Consider the following 21,896-nt stretch of genomic DNA (forward strand, 5'->3'; position numbering starts at 1 on the left):
CCCCCCCAAAATTGATTCTAACTTAGAATGTCTCTAATGGTATGTCACACAGCTCTGTTCTTGACCCTTCTATAGATTTTTATCACTTGGATGAATGAGTAGAATGCATAATTATTAAATTTAAATTAAATGTTAAATTAAATTGTTGGACTAAAGATGGAAAGAAAGGATGGACCAGAGATGGAAAGGAAGAAAAGATATATGGAAATGAGAATTTATTAAGTGCCTCTTATGTGCCAGGCTAAGCACTGTACATATATTAACTCATTTGATTCTCACAAAAAGTGAAGTGCTATTATTGTCTCCATCTTGTAGTTCAAAAAACTGAGGCATTTGGAAGTTATGTGACTTGCTCAGGGTCATACAACTACTAAGTGTCTAAGGTGAGCCTTGAACTCAGGTCTTCTTCACTTCAGGCCCAGAGTTCCATCCATTGTGCTATCCAACTGCCTCTCAAGGAGGAAAAGCAAGTTAATATGCATGCATGATTACAAAATTTGTATCCCAAAAGACCTCATCAGTTTGGGCCAATGAACTAAATCTAAGAAGTTGAAATTTAATTGGGATAGAAATAAATTCATTCACTTGGTTAAAAACAACCTGCACCAGTAAAAGAAGTGGCTTGACCATAGTTCATGTGAATAATAAATCCCTTGGGATTTATTGGACTTTGGGCTTTATATAATTCAAGACATTATGTTGTAACCAAAATAGTTCATGTGAACTAAAGTTACAGTAATAGAACTAATGGTGTTAAGAGAATGGAGGTGATACTTTCATCTCTTCTGGACTAATTAGCTAGGATCATGAATATTGTATTTGGCTTGAGACATCTCATTTTATGAGGGTTTGTAACAAACTAGTCATTTGCCCAGGGATAGACCATATGCCAGTTGTTTGAAGACCAGCCTGACTAAACTCAGAGAGGCTCATCATCAGTTTGACTACAGGGTGATGAATTTTTCAGATATACCAACTCTCCAAGGCTATCCATCTCCTAAAACTTATAGAGAGTAGGATCGGCTTTGACAGAGGGAATAACCAAATTGAAAAATCACAGATACTCAAAACATTAAAATATTGGCAAACAGCAACACATCCAAAGAAGGGTAACCAGGACAATGAGTATCTTGAAATGATAAACATACCTGAATCAGATGAATTAATTCTAAAGATCTTTAGACTAGAAAAGAGGAGACCTGAGTAGGAAGGAAAAGGCAACATAGAAGCTTTCAGTTATGTGAAAGGTTATTATATGTAGGAAAGAATGCAGTTATTCTGCGTCACCCCAGAGGATAAAACTAGGATCAATGGACTGAATAATAAGAGACCTTAATGCAACATAAGGGGATACTTCTTAATTATCAGAAACCCCCAAAAAGGGATTAAGCAGCTTTGTATGAAATTAACTTGAGAATGAATGATCACCACTTTCCAGGGATTTCTCTTTTCCAGGGCTTCTTAAAATTTTTTCTACCCCCAACTCCTTTTTGCCTGAGACATTTTCACATGACCCCGGGCATATAGGTATATAAAATAGATATACATAACCTTTTACTGTTGTGAAATTTTTCACAACCCCCAAATTCAGTTACATGACCCCATATGGGATCATGACCCACAGTTTAAGAAGCTAGGCTCTGTATAAGTTCCGTGCTTCATTTAGGGTTCGATCCTATAATTCTTTTATTTGTCAGATTACTTAGGAGTCTCATTTTCCTCATATGTACAATAATAGTTGCATTACCTATCTACAACATTGCTGTGATGATCAAATGTGATCTTACTCATAAAGATCTTTTTAACCATAAAGCATCGTATAAATGCAGATAAGGAAATAGATAAAAGAAAGGGCTTGGACTAGACAGCCAAGGCTTCTTTCAGCTTTAAAAAACATTTGATTCTCTTGTTGCTTAGAAGAGAACTCTGGAGTAAAGAGAGGGCAGAACATAGTACAGAAATATTTTGGAATTAGACAGAGGAGATGGAGAGTGTTAGGATCAGAACCAAGGCTGATATACTGGGTGAAGAGCAGGCCCAGATAGAGCACCTCCATGTGAAAGATCCCAAGAACTGAGAGCATTTGGATAAAGTCATTCAGGAAAAGACATACCTTCAAAATAATTGTCAGATAGGGGAAGAGTTATAATAAAATAAACTTAACCAAGTTCAAAATTGTTCATAGGGTAAGCCTTGCTTGGAGAAGTACTATGAAAACAGAAAATATTACCCATCTTGTGGAATTAGCTTTTGCCCACTGACAACTTCTTTTCTCAAAAATGGTTATAGATAGTATAGGAATTCCAAGAAAGTAATCTTCCCATTGCATTCAATATGACTAACAGATAATAGGGTGTTGGATAAAGAGCCCTGGATTGGGGCTTTAAAAGTCTGGTTTTGGATCTTGCCTCTGCCACTAACTACTGATGTGACCTTCCTTAAGCCAAGACTTTAAACCTACCCATGTCATAGTTTCTTCATCTGTAAAATGAGGGTGGTATATTAAATGGTCTTTAATATCTTCTCTAATTCTAAATCCTATAAGTCGGTCTTAAGATTTAGTCTAAATTTTGAGGTCTACATCTAAAAAGAAATGTGGAGGTGATTCAAAAGAGAGCCAAAAAGATGATTAAAACAACAACTTAGAATGATGTGGCTTTGGTTTATTAAAGGCTGAGGGATGATATCATTTTATTCACCATTTGCCCTAGCAACAGAACAATAAAAAATGAACTAATAGATTAAATTCAAGGGAGACATTTTAAGTGTTACACTCAGGTTTAAAAGGACAACTGTGGGCATACTGGATGGAGTTAGACAGTGGTTTGGGGAAGAAAAGGTCTGGTCATTTTAACAGACTGCAAGGTCGATGTGAAGAAGTTATGTGACATGACAGTTAAATCTTTTAATGAAAGCATACATTGGGTTAATACTGACATAATGCACAAAAAGTAGTTACTTACAATAGAGTGGCATTAGAGGATCTTTCCCACAGAACACCTAGACCCAGAGGATGACATTCAGTTTCTAGTGCCACATTCTGGGAAGGTCATTGACAAATGACCTTCATTCAGATGAATGTAACCAGTATAAAAAAGATAATTCAAAACTATGCCACAAAGGTGAAAGAACTAGAGATATTTAGTCTTAAGAAGAGAAACCTTAAGGTAGATTAGATAGATGCCATAGGGGAAGGGTTGTATGAGTCATTCTACTTGGACCTAGTAACCATAATTAAGGATTGAATGGAAACTATAGAGAGGAAATTTTTGATTCTTTACAGGGTCAGTCAGTCAATAAACATTTATTAAGCATATACTATACTTTCAGGAGCTATATTAAGTAAAAGACATCCAATACAAGCAGAAGGAAAGGCAGTCCTTGCCCTGGGTGTGGGATAAAGGCATGGAAGATAAATTGTAGAATACAGCTTGGAGAGAAATGGACCATGGTGGGCCTGCTTGCAGCCCTTAAGTGGAAGTGCTGAGAGGAGCTTTCCAATAAGAGGGAGAGGCTACAGGGCACAGAGGACTTCCAATGTGCATATTTTAGGGCTGGAATGATCTTCCAGGATGTAGAAGATTGTAGGACAAGACAGAGAAAAGAATTTCTAACAGTTGAAGCTGTTTAAAAGTGAAATGGTCTCATCCATAAGGTGATGTTCTAGTGGAAGCTCAATGACCTTTTCTCAGGTATTTCTCCTCAAGTAATAAGTTAACCAAATCGTCTTTAATGTCATTTCCAACTCACATCTTGTCAATTGGTGATTTTCTTTCTTTTTTTTTCTGTTTTATAACTATCATAAAGAATCCATTACACTATCTAAAAAAACTCATTACAATAGAGAGAAGACTTATGGGGGTTATGATACTTATCAAATCTTTGAAGATGTAATGTGGGGGAGGGATTAGACATGTGCCTCTAGTCCTCAGATCACGGAGCTAGAAATAATGAAAAGTCACAGAGGCAGATTTAAGCTTGATGTGAAGAAGAATTTCCCAGCAATTAAAGCTGCCCTGGAGTGTTGTTCTTCTCCCTTTCTAGTCTTTGTGCAAAGGCAAGATGGCCACCTGCTGGGGATGTTGAAAGAGGGATGTGAGGTCAGATACAGGTTGACCTAAATGGATTCTATGGAATGATTCTAACTCCAAGACTCAGTGATTCTAAAGATGTGGGGTTTCCTTCACTGAAGATCAACTGAAGATTAAAAAGTCAAATATCTTTTTGCATCCAATGAGATGATTTATTTGTACTGCTCTCTAGAGACAGAGGTAATCATATGGGTATCACCCAAAACTCCTCTGGTTATGTGAGAGAGTCCAACAGGTGTGTAGCAGGAAATGTCTAAGAAGGCCATAGGCTTTAGTGCTTAGCAGATCACTCTTTAACCATGCTGGTTAAATAATCACTAAGCAAATGGTTGTTTAGGACTTTTCTCTTCCCGGTTATTTCTCTAACAGTTGTGTCTCTGGGTGCTATGTAGGTAGTGGAGAGAATATTGTTCTTTTTGTCTGTTTATTCATTATGATGGGCATCCTAACATAAGCAGAGATGTGTCAAACTGGTAACTGTACTAATGAATGGGTTTTAAATTAGGAATGCCTAAAATTACAACGCTGCCCTGAATATCTATAAATTATAAATGGGCTTAGGTCTTGGGGGGGATTGCAAAATTTTTCCCAGGCACATTAAAGAGGTGTTTGGTCATTACCCATTCATGGCAATATCACTCATGAGAGAAAAACCGGGACTTCTATCTCAAAAAGATACATTCCAATAACTCTAACTTAGAGATGGCTATAATATAGTTAGTCCCTGAATATAAATTGAATGTTTTAACAAAATAAATATTTAGGCCTAGTGGATTCATCTTCTGCTGCCTAAAAATAAATTAGCATTATGACTCTGGATTTATACCATTAAATCTATACCTATGAAATAATTTCCTCCAGTGATATTTGACTGTACTAGAACAGAATGGAGGAGATGTGGCTAGATAATAGCTTATGTGTGTTGAAAAAAGACCTGGAATTTCAGTGGATTGCAAAAGTATTATCAAGAGCATGGGATGCTAAAGGGGAAAAAAATCACAAAGTTGGTCAATGAGCAATCAATTGGCCACTGGAACTTGTGAAGACTGTCTGCATTGAAAGAATTTACATTCTACTGGTGTATTGTGATCTAGCTTTCTAGTAACCAAACCAAGATTATTCATTATTTCCCAGACAAGTTAATCCCAATAATGTTGACCTTTTCTTCTAGATCCTATTTTCTATATGGGTAAGATTCAAACAGCTTAAATTTCCAAGTCTGTTTAAAGGCCTTCTCCATGATTTCCCAAGATACAAATGTTGAGCAAAAGTTTGTATTAGTTTTGTGCTTCTAGAAAACTTTTGAGATCAATCCCAGAAAATAGTTGTGTTCTGTGATTTCTATCAATCAAATTAAATTGGTCATAAAATTTGAGCTTTGCTCTACCAGCGACCCTTCACAGATTCTGTTCCTTTTGTAACATAGATTGTTTACTACACATAAATACATAAAACTTAAATACTCAAAATAGCTTATTCCATATGCCACATATTAGCATTACCCTCCTCACTTCCATCACAAAACATTTATGTATGCACATTCAAATTTTAACACCATTTTTTCTTCATGATTTCAATGTCATTTGCAGATCTATATCCTTTGATCTTATGAACAGGGAAAAATAAAAATCCCCTTTTGAATTGACCCAACATTTCCAAATTACTCTCCAAAAAATAGGATGGCTTCCTGCCATCCTGGGAGGCTATTAAAAGGTGTGATGAGCTTCATCTGAAAGGAAACAGCTGTCAATGGAACTGTCCTCCACCATCCAGATGGAGCTAGGCACTCATTTCTTTTCTACTGTTGAACCTACTACTGCTATTTCATGTATTTTGTGTGATTTTCTATGAAACCAGCTTATTCATTCAATAAATATTTTGTGCAAATTATACTACTTAGACATTCCACTTTTTTAGTGGTTTTGGAGGATCAATCAGATTGTTACCAAATTTTTTAGATGGGGAATGATCTTGTTTTCTTGAGCCAGACATGTTTTTATAATTAATAATATCTAGCACTTTAAGGTTAACAAAGCAGGGTTTTTTCCAAACTAGCTCCATAAGTAGGCAGTATAAGAATTATTATTCCCATTCCACAGATTATAAAACTGAGGCCCAAAGTTGTAGTAGAAAGGGGTACTGGATTTAGATTCAAAGAACCTGGATTCAGATCCAAATTAAATTACTAAATAATTCCAGCTTTCCAGACCTTCATTTTCTTGTCTGTAAAATGAGTGGGTTGGACTAAGTAACTTCTGAGAACCCTTCCAGCTCTACACATACAATAGCATTCTTTTCCCAAGATCCTATGAGTAATTAGCAATATAACTAGAATTTGAACTCTGTTCTCCTAACCCTAAGCCTACTGAATTTCCCAGTGTACCCCAGACTTTTATGATACAAACACACACACACACACACACACACACACACACACACACACACAAATACAAATTATATCCTTTTCTATGATCCTATGAGATCATTACTTATACTACCCTTCATGGGTTGAAATACAATAGTAGAGAAGGGAAGTAAAACTCAGTTATTCTGTAGGATAACAATTCTGAAGAATGTGAAACTATTGGTTATGTTGTTTGCTAATTCCCACTGGATTTCATTTCTCTCTCCCACTCCAACCTATCATTAGAAAATTCCTGCAACATTGCAAGTGCCCAGATTCCTTTCTTCTTAATGACATACAGATTTTTATTTCCTGCTCATGTGGAATTCTAGCTTTGTCTTTCCTCATTTCTCTCTTTCCCTCTCCTGTCATTCATATTTGTACCTTTACTCCCACAACTCTTTTCAGCATTTTTTTCTGTTTTTCTCTTCACCCACAGCACACATATCAGTTGAGTCATAAACATCTACTTCTCCCCTTTTTTCCCTGTACACATTTCCATACTACATCAACCCTCTTACCACACTCAACTATACTGACTTGTTAACAGAAATGTAGCAAAGAATAATAAATTAATACTGTCAAAATTCTTGGAAATGTAAAATGCCAAATGAATGTTTGTTATTAATAAACAGTAATGTGATGGTCTCTCAATGTGTTTTCCTTCAACACACTCATATATCTCCATTCTAACATATACATGCATTTACAGATACACACTGGGTCTGGAGTGAAAAATGGCTATTTATTTTTCTACCTTTTCTTTGCAAAACTGGAAAAGGATGTTTACAAAAAGATTGTGGGTAACTGAACATGAGATAGGTAGATTATTGCATAAGTAACAAAGGATCATAGATGTTGTACATATCCCAAAACTCGGCACAGTGCTTGGTAAATAGTAGGTGCTTAATAAATTTTTATTGATTGATTGAAGGGACCTTAGAGACCCAATCAACTCAGTTAAAGAAACTAAGACAAAAGAAGAGTTCGGGAATCACCCAAGATCATAAGTAAGTGTCAAAAGTGAGATTTGAACCCAGGGGCTCTCAGTCCAGAGCTTAATGCTCTTCCTACTATACCATGCTATTCCTTGAACTGCATATCTTCTGGCCAATGGTTTCACACTTCAAGTCCATCCAATACTCTCAAAACAATAGCAGTGAAGCTCTCACTGAAATGCAGAATTACCTTCTTTTTCCTTGCAGAATATAATTTGAGACATGCTTAATCTTAATTTCCAAATTCATGTTCGTAATTGATTGCTTTGCCTAACAATTTACCTTTAAACTTGTCTGCATCTCTCTTCCTCTCCTCTTTCTGATATACATAGAATTTACAAATACAGTTAAATGCCCAGAGAATCCTTCCTTTACAAAAGGAAGAGACTTTTTGTAGCCTCTTGATTATTAAAATCATTCCTTACATAATTCTTTATGCTTATTCAAGAGCATTTTCACTGAGGTTATCCTAATTTGTCATTTCTGCAACTGTGTGATGTAGACAGGTCAGGTACAGGTAGTACTAAAGAGGAGACTAAAACATATGATGTTTTTTGTTCACCCAGATATGTACAGTTTTAAATCTCCCTATCAAATGTTCAATGCACTAAAAAAAGGTCACCAGTATTCAAGTTTCTGACTTCCCCTTCTCCCATTGACTTTCATTATTAATCCTGCTCTTATAACAATTTTACTATAGGTCACCATTTCACCATTCACCCATCATTTTTTAGTTCTTCATCCTCTTTCCTGGACTATTAGCATAGCTTTGTAATTTATCTTCCCATATACATGTTTCCCCTCTTCAATCTATCTTCCACACAGTTGTGAAACTATTATCCCAAATCCACACCATTTCAACTCTTACTCAAAAGTCTTCAATGGCACCCAGCTACCTCTAGGATAAAATGCAAACTCTTCGGCCTTGAATTTAAAGTCCTCCAAAAATGGGTTCCCTTCTCTGCCTGATCTCCTTTACTCCACTTTAGTCCCTCTGTTTCTGTCAATACTAGGCATTACCTGTACAAGACATTCTACCTCCTATAATCATGCTTTTTATAATTGTTCTTCCTGGTTTGGAATGCATTCCCTCCAGGGATGTGTGTGATGAAGCTCAAATTGGCTTGGAGGAACCTATTGTTAAATTTTCAGTATGATCATTTACATCTCAGAAATCAACAAATGCTACAAATCAGGATTGATTTATTTTGTTGATTGCCAATGTTTAAAGTGTTTTTTAAATAAAGTGTTGGTGAAAATGTTAAAAGTGCATATTAAGTTTAAAAGTGGGTCAAGAGTAATTTTTTTGTAGAACCATTGTTAAACACTTACCAGCATATCCCCGATTCCATCCTCACTCTGGTCTTAAAAAAATCTTAACTTCATTCAAAGAATCTCTTGGGTGAAATCTTCAACAAAAGTCTTTCCTGATACTTCTCCTCTTTAACTTTTCTATTTATTTACTAGTATGTAAATTGTATCTCCCCAGTGGAATACAAGCTCCTTAAGATTAAAGGCTAGTTTTGGAGGTTTTTTTTATTCTTTTGTGTTTGGTTGGGGAAGGGTTTGTTGTCCCGATGCTATACAATGCTTTGCACGCAATAGAGTAGGTATATAATATATTTGTCTCATTGATATGGATTGGATTTCTTGATTACATTGGCAGGAGGATGAAACTGAATATATGTCCAAGTCATGTGATATAATGGAAAGAACACTGAGTTTGGAGTAAGCTATTTTGATATTGACTCCCAAATGTGTTACTTTTTACTCATGTAACCTGGAGCAAGTCACTTAATTTCAAAGAACATCATTTTCTTCACTTATAAAATAAGTACTGACCAACTAACTCATCTTTAAGATTCTTTTCAAGACTAAATCCTAGGCTTCCAAATCACTACTTTCTGAGGCAGCCCTGGGATTGCTGGACAGCTCCAATTATTAGGAAGTCCTTCATTATACTGTCAAAACTCGTTTCCCTGTTAGGAGTTTCTATTCACTGCTTCTAGCTGGACCTCACAGAACTAAAGAGATTAAACCTAATGCTGCTGCTACGTGACAGTCCTTTAATTCAACTCAACAAATGCATTTTAAGTGCTTGTTTTGTGGCAAGTTACTGGGAGTCCCAATGGTGTATCTTAACTCGACTACTAATACTGAGAATTATCACAATAATGACTTGCATTTATATAACATTTTTCAAAAGCAGTTTACTTTTATCACATCTCTTGATCCTCACTGCCACCCCATAAGGCATGGATTATCATCATCCCTATTTTATAAATGGGAAAACTAAGATGGAATGGGTCAAATTTCTTGCTTAAGGTCATACAGTTAATAAATGGCAGAATCAAGAACCAAACTTGTACCCATATGACCCTGGACAAGCAGCCTTTGCTCCCCAGGCTCCCATTTGGTAGAGCCAAGTGCTCTTGTCACATAATCAGAATTCTAATTCTACTGCCATTGAGCATCCTGCCTCAGAGTTCTGCCAGAATCTGGCCTCTAATCTATAGCATGTTCTCCCAGCAAGGCTAACATGTGAGCCTCAAAAACTACAAGAAAAAAATGCAAAACATCATTTTCATATAGTACTAAGTCATGCAGAAATCATAACTTGGGCATTTATCTTTCATGACTGACAACTTATAAATGGATTGGCTGATCCTAATGATTCTATCATGGATCTGTCATTATTTTTCATCTTCCCTTAACCATAGCAGCATGAAGGATCATATTCATTACATGTTATAACTTTAACAAACCTATTAGATGGCCCCAAAGAGATTATTTAAATCTATATTTACCTTTTATAATTCTATTTGGTAAATTTACAGAATCCCATGTGTCCAAAGGGCTAGGTAACAAAAAAAACCAATTCTATTGACATCTTCCTAGTGATGTTTGCAGGAGGAAAATTGTCCTGAGTTACATTGGCATTAGAGATGCAAAAAAAGGAAAATATGAATTAGTGAGAAATTTAACCTAGGGAATGGAAGGGTAAGGAAGAGCTCTTTCTATTTTGAATCCAAATACAACTCTAATCCAACACATACATCTATGTGATGACTCATAGGTGAACTGCTGCATTTACTGTTTGAGCTAGTTTTATGGTTCTAGTTATTTATGGGTTTTAGTAACAGTGAGCCAGGGCATGGGAAGAGCATGTCAGCTGAGAGCCCAAAACATTATTAAACTGCCTGTTTCATCTATTCTGCCTTCAGAACCTAAATGGTCAGACTGGGCACCCCTGTCCCAATATATATAACAATAATGTACAGTCAGGACATGAGCAGATCCTAGGGTCAAATGAATGCTTACAGACAATTAATCAACAACCATTTATTAAGCATAAGAACCACAATGGCTTAAGAGATAAAAAACTGGTATGTAAGTCAGGAAGAGTTGATACAAGTTACACTTCTGATACATATTGGCCATGTGACCTTAGGCAAGTCATTTAAATTCTCAGGGCCACAGGCAACTTTCTAAAAGTGTAAGTTACAGCACAGGTGCCATTTTATATAGAAAGAGGGTATTTCCTCACTAACAGTTCCCTACACTAACTAGGCAGCTAGGTGCACAGTGGATAGATGCTGGACCTGGAATCAGGAAGACTCATCTTCCTAAGTTCAGATCTGGCCTCAGATACTAATAAGCTGTGTAACTCTGGGCAAGTCACTTAAACCTGTTTGCTTCAGTTTCAGCATCTGTAAAATGTCAGAGGAGGAAATGACAAACTGCTCCAGTATCTTCACCAAAAACAAACAAAAATAAAAACCACCAAAATGGGGTCAAGAAGAGTCAGACAGAACTGAAAAAACTGAACAACATACTAATAAAGTCACAGGTGTGGTTAAAAAGAACACTCACTAAGCAAATAATGTGATTTACGGTTGCATAGGGTTTTTTTTGGTTTTGTTTTGTTTTTAGTGAGGCAATTGGGGTTAAGTGACTTGCCCAGGGTCACACAGCTAGTAAGTCTTAAGTCTCTGAGGCCGGATTTGAACTCAGGTACTCCTGAATCCAGGGCCGGTGCTCTATCCACTGTGCCACCTATCTGCTCCTGAATAGTTATTTTTTTAAATATGAGCCTCTTTATAGAGGGCTGACTTTGGAATCAAAGATATTTGGATTCAAAGCCTGTTTCTGACACATAATAGTTGTATAAACCTGGTCAAGTCCTTTAATGTATTAGTGCCCCAAGCAACACTCTAAACAAGTTGCCAATATGGAGGAAATTTCTACATTGGGATATCCTTAGACTAATATAATCACAGATCTGGACCACCCCAAACCATGTATGTATGTATGTATTATGTATGTATGTATACACACATACCATACATTTGTGTGTATATTCGTATACTTAAATACACATATGATGCATGAATTGTGTGGTAGATATATACATACCTACACTTTGTACATGCTATACCTGTACACCACTGGAACTGTGATTTCATCAGTGCATATACTCCTATCAGTGGTATAGACAGCAACCTATCCATATTTTCTCAAACGCAATTCCTGTTCATGTCATGCAATAAATCCTCCACAAACGTTCTAGCCAACATGCTGGAGGTCTTCCCCCATGTCACTGGTGTCAAAATCAAATAGAACAGAGGCCATTAAATGATACATAAGGCTCCCTGTTGGCTGCATGTTGACTTATAAAATCACATGTTTAGATATTTCTTTTTTATTAATGCATAAACACATTAAAATCAAATAGGAACTATAATTTAATCTAGTTTGAGCTACATAAGTGTGTAGCTACATAAGCTATATAAGTGTTGTGGGCTACATGTGTCTTGCTGACCATCTATTTGATACCTCCACTCTGTGGTTAACAGTGCAGCAAACTGGTTATCTGTTAACCACTGCTTTTCCTATATGACCAGATCATTTCCTCTACGGGTTATCTTTTTCCTTGATGATATTTCTTAAAGTAGTTGCTGACATTTATGTAGCACTTGACGGTTTGAGAAGCACTTTAAATGCATGATCTCATTTTATCCTCACAACAACACTACAGGTTAGTGATTTCAGGTATTAAGAGATATTATATAATTTGCCAGCAGTCACACAACTTAAAAGTGTGGGAGATTGGATATAAAATTGGGTCTCTCCTGAGTCCAAGTATTGTGCTCATCTTTTTTTGTAATGTTTTATTGATCCTATTATACTTTTTTTTTAATTTCAGTCTAATTTCCCAATGATTACCTATTATTTTCTTTTGATTTCATGCCATCTTTCCTTGTAACAAGTAAATACAGCTAAGCAAAACAAATCAACACACTAGTTATATCTGAAAATATAAACTCAGCACTTAGAGTTTACTACCTCTCTGCCAACAGGTGAGAGACATGCTTTATTACCAATTTCCTCTGAAGTCATCACCAGACACTATTGTTCAGAGTTATGAAATCTTACAGTTACGTTTTCCTTTATATTATCATGGTCATCATGAACATTTTGTCTTCATTCTGCTTACTTCCATCTCTATCAGTTCATGTAAGTCTTCCCAAGTCTCTCTGACATCTTCATATTCATCATGTCTTATGGTGAAATAACATTCCATTTTATTTATATGCCATACCTTATTACACTATTCATGAACCAATAGGTGCTCACCTTCCTTCTAGTTCTTCATTACTGCAAAAAGGTGATGCTATAAATATTTTTATAAATATTTTAATTTTCCCTTTCTCTTACCTCCTTAGACAGTATGCTTAGTAATAACATTACTGGGTCAAAATATGTTTTAGTGAATTTTTTCATAGTATTCCAAGATTTTTTCCAGGTATATTACTCTTTATAGTATATAAATAGCACTACTTGACAGCAAATCATCAGTGATAATACAGTAAAACTAGCACATTCCATTGAGATACTTGATGAATTTGATTCTTGGAAGTAGTTTTTTAAAAATACTCAACTAGATGGTATCACTAGAAGAATATATGGAATAATAATATGAGGTGTTTTTAATTTCAGGGAGCAGCTTAAGATAATTGAAAATGGTACTCAACTTCCCAATGCAATATGGCATTTCTTGTCCTGTCCCTTCCACCTCTTCAATTTTTAACCAGTTTGTTATGAGATTGGAAATGGACCTGTGATTTGATTGGTATGGGCAATATAAGGAAGCTCTCTACCAATGTAGGTCAACATTTTCTTTGTAACTTAAAGTCTTGGAGAGTTGCATAAAGCATTATTTATTAAGTGACTCACTCAGAGTCAAACAACCAATTAGCATCAATTTGATTTATATAGCTATAGTACCTGTCCAATATAGATGACTAACTCAAGACCACTATTCCAAATTTACATTATTGTATGCCATCATCTTCCATTTGATTTTTCCATGACTGTATGCATATGTATCATGAATATAATTTTTAAAAGCCCAGAAGTGTCATGGTACTTGATGTAATGTATACAATTTTATCTGCAAACATCAGGAATATCTCACCATCTGTAGGGAATTCTTTAATAGGGACTCTCTGCAGTGCATCCTCAATGAAAATGATACTTTTGATGAGCATATGTCTCTTCATTTTATGCCTCTCTTTGCTTAGATAACCAAAGGATTGTTGAATAAATTCATCTCTGTGGTTGGGTTTATCCAGAAATCTTGTATAATGTTATCATTTGCATGGTAGATAACTAGTTGAAGGAGATCTTTTAAACTACTTTTTTGTTTCACTAATCCATTATTTTTCTTTTATACTAAACAATACCTTATGTTCTCTACATTTCTCATTTATCTCCATGACTGGAGATTTCATCCCTCATAGAAATTTTTTTACAAAAGTCTACCTCCCCCTTCTCATTTTCAACAAAAATAGCCTCATCCTTCATATAAAGATTTTTGTAAAGATGAGAAAGTTGACATATAATTCAATAGTTATTGATGTCCTTAAAACCCTCTGTCTTTTCTTTACTTTGCTTTTAGTATTTTTACTTTCTTTGTGTAACTTCCCTCTCCAATATATCAAAAAGAAAACTCATATACTGCTATTAAAATCATTTGGCCAATAGTACAGATTTTTTGGTTATATTTGGTCTGGCTCAAACTGCTTTTCCTGACTTCATCTTCTGTTTGCACTTTCTCAGATAGTACACTGGGGACTGATATATTAGAGTCCAAATGTGGTAGTTCCAATTCCATCATTGATGAGAAAAATAGGTCACTAGAGAATACTGGTAAATTGATTTCATTTTCCATCTATTTCTTTTCTTTGGGGGTCAGGATAGTAATATAATAATACATTACAAATATGTCCTTGGTTGTTTAGCTCACTACTTAACATGAAGTTCAAGTTTGCTAGATAAGCCCATTTCCAGGGTCTTTTGGCCACCTTGTTGTGGCAATCAGTTTATATCTGACAAACTTCTCTAGTAAATGGTAATAATTTGCATAAATGCCTTTTCCTTTATCCAGTTTTTCAAAATCAGTATTTCTTTAAGTTCAACAGTAGCTATTTAAATTGTCTGCAGCACATTTTTCTCATCTTTATTCTTTTTTAACTTGTTGAATTTAACTTTTATTCCAACAAATATGATAACAATAATAAAAGATGGAATCTATATAGCATTTTAGGATTTTCCAAGAAGTTTACAAAAACTCTTTCATTTTTATTCTTTCAACCCTTAGAGGCAGGTATTTTTACAATCCCCAATTTACATTGAACTTCTTATCATTTAATATCTGTCTACCTCAGTTTTTTTATTTGTAAAATTGAATAATAATAACACATCTCCCAGAATTGTGGTGAAGATAAAATGAGATGTTTGTAAAGTACTTTGTACATTTTAAAGGGCGATAAAATGCAACCTATAATCACCTTCTTTATTATTATTATTATTATTAATAATAATCCTCATACAACCATATTGGGTAGATTAGATAGTTATTATCACCATCATTTTACAGGTGATGAAACTGAAGCTCAGAGAAAGTAAAAGACATTTGCAGTGGCACATAGCTGGTAAAGGTCAGAGGCAATATTTAAACTCAGCACTCCCTCATATCAAAGCCAGAGTTCTATGGGTAGAGTAGACCTGATCATGGTCGACCTGACTTCCGCATTTTAGAATCCTCAGTTATTTTAAAAGCTCAACTCCACTTCCTGTGTGAAGTCTTTCCTGATGCCACTAACTACTAGCACCCCCATTTGTTCGGTATATATTTTGTAAGTACTAATCTATATAGATGTCATTTTCCCCTATAGATTGTTAGCAACTTGAAGGCAGGGGTTGTTTCATTTTTGTCTATTAGTTGCTACAACTAGCACAATGTCAAGCAGGCAGTAATTGCTTACCAGATGTGTGGTGGTGAATAAATTGAATCATTGGACTTTGAAAGTCATCAGAAAAGTTGAAAGTTATTACAGTAAATAAAAACGAGACATTGTAGGGTTTTGAGCTTTGGTTTTAAAAGGGTTGGAGTAACACAATAGAAAGCAGTTTTTAAGCAGGAAGATTATTTTAGAAAGCAAAATACTTTGGGTTTAAAATCAGCATGGAGCATAGCTATTATTACATCCTATTATTACCTTCTCAAGATTTTGTGGGGATGAAAATGGAAAGGGGCATAGCTATGTAAGTTCTCACTATGTCTTCCCTTTCTAGGATGCCCCAGGGTAGCTCTCTACACAGCTTTACTCCTACTATTTAGTGTTTCTCCTATATGTATGCTATATTATTAGAATTTCCAAAATTCTCTTGATTTTTCTTGTCGTCTGTCTTTCTGAAACTATTCATTTAATAAATCCATCTGACTGACATTCATTCAGGCTTCTACCAGTTGACCCAGGGTCACAGCCAGTTATGATTTGGGCTGTGTGACTGCCAATAGAGAAAATGGCCAATGAGCCAAAAGCAAAGAATAGAAAAGCTTTTAAGAGATTATCACTTTCTAACTAAATCAGACCCAGTCCACCCATAAATGTCAGTGAAAAGAAAAGGCCTTAAATGGATGAGGCAGAAAAAATGACATTGATTCTATCTACAGAACAGTAGCCAACCATTGCTGAACTGTTCTGACTACAAATTTTAGTCAAAGCAATCAATTGTTCTATGTCTACACTGGCAGAGATTTAGATTAGAACAATCAATATTTCTGGTTCTCAACCAATAGTGCTACTATATAGTTTTACCTTTGAGCTTTAGCCTATATCACTAATTTGCTGTTGGGCATTTTGAACTTCATCTCCTCCATAAGACTTCTCAAATACAATATGTCTAAAATGAAGTCCACCCCCCCCCAAAAAAAACCCTCTTTTCTTACAAACTTACCTATTTCATTAAGACACCACGGTCTTTCCAGTCTCCAAGGTTCATAACATTATCTTCAACCTCACTCTCCCTCATCCCACATATGAAATCAGTTACCAAATCTTGCCATTTCTCTCTCAAAGCATCTCTTGTATCCAAGCCCATCCCTCTATAAACAGTTACTGCCTTAATTCCAGACCCTTTCAGCTCTCCAAAATTATCGACAAAGCTTTCTAAGTGTTGTCCCTTCCTTGTCTCTCCCTACCACAGTCCACCCTACATGCTGCTACCAAATTAATTATCTTTCAAGACAGATTTGAACTCATGACTCTTCAGCTAACTCAAGTTGTTGTTTCTCTCATTACAAGGTAAGTTCCTTGCAATGATAGCGATTGTTTCACTCTTTGTAACTATATACCCAATACCTAGAAGAGTGCCTAATCCAACAAAATGTTTTTAAAAGTAAGTCAAATTATGCAGATTTTATTTAAATGAGAAAAATATGAACAGAAAAAGAAAAATTCTCAGAAATAACTTAAAGTACTGTATTCATTTCATCTCCCACCTCCATATGGGAAACAGAAAAACCATTAGGAGGAAATAGGGTAAGGAGTTGGAGTATTAGTCAAGTGAACAGAATGAAGGGAAAGAATTCAAAAGATGACATTGGCAGACCTTGTCAACTTATTGTTAATTGATATTGATGGAAAAAGAAAAATCAGATCATGACTAGATAGATGGTGGTGCTCTCAGCAAAAGGAAAAATTGACGGAGACAGCTTTAAAGGAGGAAAAATGAGTTTTATTTTGTATGTGTTGAGTTTAAAACAATGACAAGATAGCTGATATAGGTGTCTAATAGACAGCAATGTAGAAGCAGAGTTTAGGAGGAAGATTAGAGGTAGATATAGATTTGGGTAGAGATGATGCTTGAAACCATGAACATGCCAAAAGATAAAAGGTAAAGAAGGAATAGAAGAGAGCCTTGGGGAATTCTATGCAAGGAAAAAATAATTTAGATACCTTACTGATGTAATTGCTTTTATCACCCAACCTTCTTTCTTTTCCCTCAGATATTAGCACAGAAATGACTAAAAGGACAAAAGATCTAATACTGAATTAGGAGTTAAAAGCACCTGGTTTTATATCTAGTTCTACCACTTCTTGGAAGGTGGGATTGTTTCATTCTTTGCAACTATATCCCATGTCTAGCACAGGATATGACATGTGAAAGATGGTTAATAAATGCTTGCTGATTGATTGAACAAATCACTTTTCTCTGATTACATACATGATTACATACCATGTTACAAATGGGCTAGTTACATTGAACTTTTGTTATCCAGTTGTTTCTGTCATGTCTGACTCTTCATGACCCCATTTGGGGTTTTCTTGGGAAAGACACTAGAGTGGTTTATCAATTCTATCTCCAGATCATTTTACAGAAGAGGAAACTGAGGCAAATAGGATTACGTGACTTGTCCAGGGTCACACAGCTAGTAAGTGTCTGAAGTCAGATGTGAACTAAGATCTTCCTGACTCCAGACCCAGTGTCCTAACCACTGTACCACCTAGCTCCCCCTAGCATTGGTGAACTAGATGAATTTTAAAATCTCTCATAGCTCTAAAGTTTTTTGCTTCATAATTGAAGTTTAAGGTAACTAATTATGGGGAGAAAGTACTCCTAACCATGGTGATTAGTGGGGGAGAAAGGGAGGCTGGCCATGACACATGTGGTTGATATGAATCCATTAACAAATGCAAGTCAAATTTAACACTTTCTAAAAAACAAAGGAATCTTTGACAAAAAGAAGTTTCAAACAGCAAACCTGCTCTTTCTCTTTTTTTTTCAGTGAAAATACAAATGAGTATTTAACCAGAACAAAATGAGAAACCTTGCTGCTAATTCAAAATTAGTTTCAAGTGGGAAACTAATGTAACCAAAAGTCAATTGAATTCAAAAATCAAAAGAAAACTTTAAAATTATTTTGAAGCCTGAAAAACACCACCCCCAAATTTTTTTTTAAATCATATCAAAGTTGACATTCATATTGAATCCTGGAGACCAGAGAGGGTGGTTATGGGTAATGCATTCTTAAAACCCTTTAGTAATTTCAAAAAATCATCCTGATTGATGGCAGACTGAAGGCTTGAGGGAGTGGAAAGGGGTTTGTTGCAAGGGTTTCTGATTCATTGACTTTTGTTTCCTCGAGGGTCTGCCTGGACTGATCTGTCATTTTCCACTAGAGGAATTATATTCACTTCATTCAGTTTTCCCTTGTGGTTCTCTGCTCTTTACCACACTGTTGAGCTGGTTTACAGGCTGGATGCCATTAGCTCTGGGCCTCAATACATACCATTCAGAATTTCCCAACAAATGAAATTATTAAAAGGCAGATTTATACTGAATGTAAGGTGGGTAGGGGGAGAAATCTTCTCAAAATTAGAGTCAAAATGAGAGAGAGAGACAGAGAGAGACAGAGAATGAACACAGCTAAAGAAGACTATGGAAGGGCAGCTAGGTGGTGCAGTGGATAGAGCACTTGCCCTGGATTCAGGAGTACCTGAGTTCAAAAAACAAAAAAAGAAATCTATGGAAATTTTCTGGTTGTCTATGATTGAAAGAAGTCCCATAAAATGATAGCAACAATTGGAACAAACTAGAAAGAGAAAGCCCAAATACCATACAAATAATAAATGACCAGAACAGTTTTGACCTTTGTTTATATCCCCAGTGCTGAATGTAGTGCCTCTTATATAGCAAGTGCTGAACAAATGCTCGTTGATTGACTGACTAAAAATCTAGTTCAGGGTCTGTTAATCTTTATTTTTTTATTTTTTTTTGTTAGTGAGGTAATTGGGGTTAAGTGACTTGCCCAGGGTCACACAGCTAGTAAGTGTTAAGTGTCTGAGGTCAGATTTGAACTCAGGTCCTTCTGAATCCAGGGCCGGTACTCCATCCACTGTGCCACCTAGCTGCCCCTCTGTTAATCTTTATTGACTTAAATCCCCTTGGTAGACTGGTGAGGTGTAAGGATCTCATCTCAGAAATGCTAAATTTAACTTATAGATAAGTAAAAATGAAGATGTATGTTTTTTCCCATTCAAGTTCATATACTTCCAGAAATGTATCCATGGACCCCTTGGAGTATGTGGGCCCCAGATTAAACAGCTGTATGCTAGTTTCTCAGAAAAACTTAAAAGCAATGTGCCTGCATAAGTTCTGTAATAATTTTCTCAAATCCTTCACAGTGGTGCATGATTTTTTACCAAAGCACTTTACCAACCTCCTCTCAGATTCAAACCTAATTCCATTTTTCTCAAAAGATGACATCACATATTTATTACCAGAAGGTAAGAATACCAGGATATCTCCAAATATAAACCAACTTCATATTTATGTGATTTATACAAAATATTTGTATGTACCATCATTAAAAAACTCTGTGAACACTTACAAGAAAAGAATATATTGGCTGAGAAGCAAATAAGGTACATCAAAAAGTTTTCAGGGGTATACAGAGAAGCTCATTAGCAATTTAGTGATGATTGAAAAAGTCACCCGAAAATGCCATGTTTTTCTAGTATTTATTGATTATTATAGACTCTTGTCTCAGCCCTTCAGTCATAGATTAATCATATATAATTATTATCAGTCATATCATTAAGCAAACACAGAAAGTAGATTCAAGCAAATTGAGAACATTAGACTTTTTAATAAAATGTTGAAAACTGGTCTATAGTTAAAACATGTCAACAACACAATGTGGAAAAACAAATTATATAAAATGTGGCATCTTTGAGAGAGACACTTTAATTGAGTATAGTTTTTCCTATCCTTAAATGCAACATTACCATTTCTGTAAAAAACTGATTATGAATTTCAAGTAAGAGTGGCTTGTACCAAAACATATTAATCACTTGTTGCACGTGGATGATATCAAATTAAATGGAAGCACTGAAAAGCAAATTAATCAACCCCTTCATCTCATAGAACTTTTCTCAATGATATCAAAATGTCTTTTAGACCCAATAAGTGTAATGTTCTTAAGATACAGCAAGAAATAAGAGAGGCTCAAGGTATTGAACTTGAATCTGAGAGCCAAATTGAAGCCAGGTATTGGGGGGGAGTACTTAGAAATGTATCAGTCTCCTCTAGCCAAGATGCTGCAAGTATAAGATTATCAAGGAGGAAAGGCTGGTAGATGGTACAGTGGATAGAAAACTGGGCTTGGAATCAGGAAGACCCATTTTGTTTTGTTTGGGGTTTTTTTGGCAGTGCAATGAGGGTTAAGTGACTTGCCTAGGGTCATATAGCTAGTAAGTGTCAAGTGTCTGAGGTTGAATTTGAACTCAGGTCCTCCTGAATCCAGGGCTAGTGCTTTATCCACTGAGCCACCTAGCTGCTCCCTCAGGAAGACTCATCTTTGGAAGCTTCAATCTGGTCTTAGATACTTACTACCTGTGTGACCTTGGGCAAGTCACTTAACCCAGTTTGCCTTAGTTTCCTCATCTATAAAATGAGCTAGAGAAGGAAATGGCAAACACTCTAGTATGTATGCCATGAAAACCACAAATAGGATCACAAAGAGTCAGGTGCAACTGAAGCAACTGAACAAAAATCAAGGAGAAAGCTGAAGCAATATGTTTTTGGTTTTGATTTTTATGACTGTCATCCTAAAGTTAAAACAATAGAAAGAACACAGTTTGAATAACTAAGATCAGTGCTATACCTGTCATAGTGTAGACTTTGGCATGATAAAGATGTGATACAACACGTCCAGTTGGTATCAAAACAAAAGCCTATATACAATGTTAACAGATCAACAAAAAGTATCCTAAGGAGAATTCTAGAAAGACTACAAATGTCCATCCTGCATATTCCTAGAGTTGAAGAGGCATCATACATGCAGTTGATTGTTAGTGTTGAGCCTGTCTGTGATATTTCTGAGAGGATACATTGAAATATTTAAATTTTTTTGTACTATGTAGTCCATTGTTAATTTATTATACAGATGTTAGCACTGATATTTAAGATGACGGAAATGGAGTTGGAGGAGAAATAAATTATGGAGAAAGAGTGTTTGCTGGTATATTTATAAACTAAGGTGAGGGCTCA

The 21,896-nt window shown here is 35.6% G+C and overlaps 1 protein-coding gene across 2 annotated transcripts in view; it reads left to right on the forward strand.

Annotated features, from left to right (window-relative positions):
• The window catches only part of GRM3 (glutamate metabotropic receptor 3), a 281,331-nt gene that overhangs the window by 80,720 nt on the left and 178,715 nt on the right, over positions 1–21,896 (forward strand). The window contains exon 2 of one of the 2 annotated variants that reach the window (XM_043968583.1): positions 17,049–17,146. The exons of the other annotated variant lie outside the window; for it this stretch is intronic. The gene's annotated coding sequence lies outside the window, so the exon portion shown is untranslated. The remainder of the gene's footprint in view (positions 1–17,048; positions 17,147–21,896) is intronic. 2 annotated transcript variants of the gene reach the window in all.

This window comes from Dromiciops gliroides, chromosome 5 (assembly GCF_019393635.1).
Source record: "Dromiciops gliroides isolate mDroGli1 chromosome 5, mDroGli1.pri, whole genome shotgun sequence".
Classification (NCBI taxonomy): domain Eukaryota; kingdom Metazoa; phylum Chordata; class Mammalia; order Microbiotheria; family Microbiotheriidae; genus Dromiciops; species Dromiciops gliroides.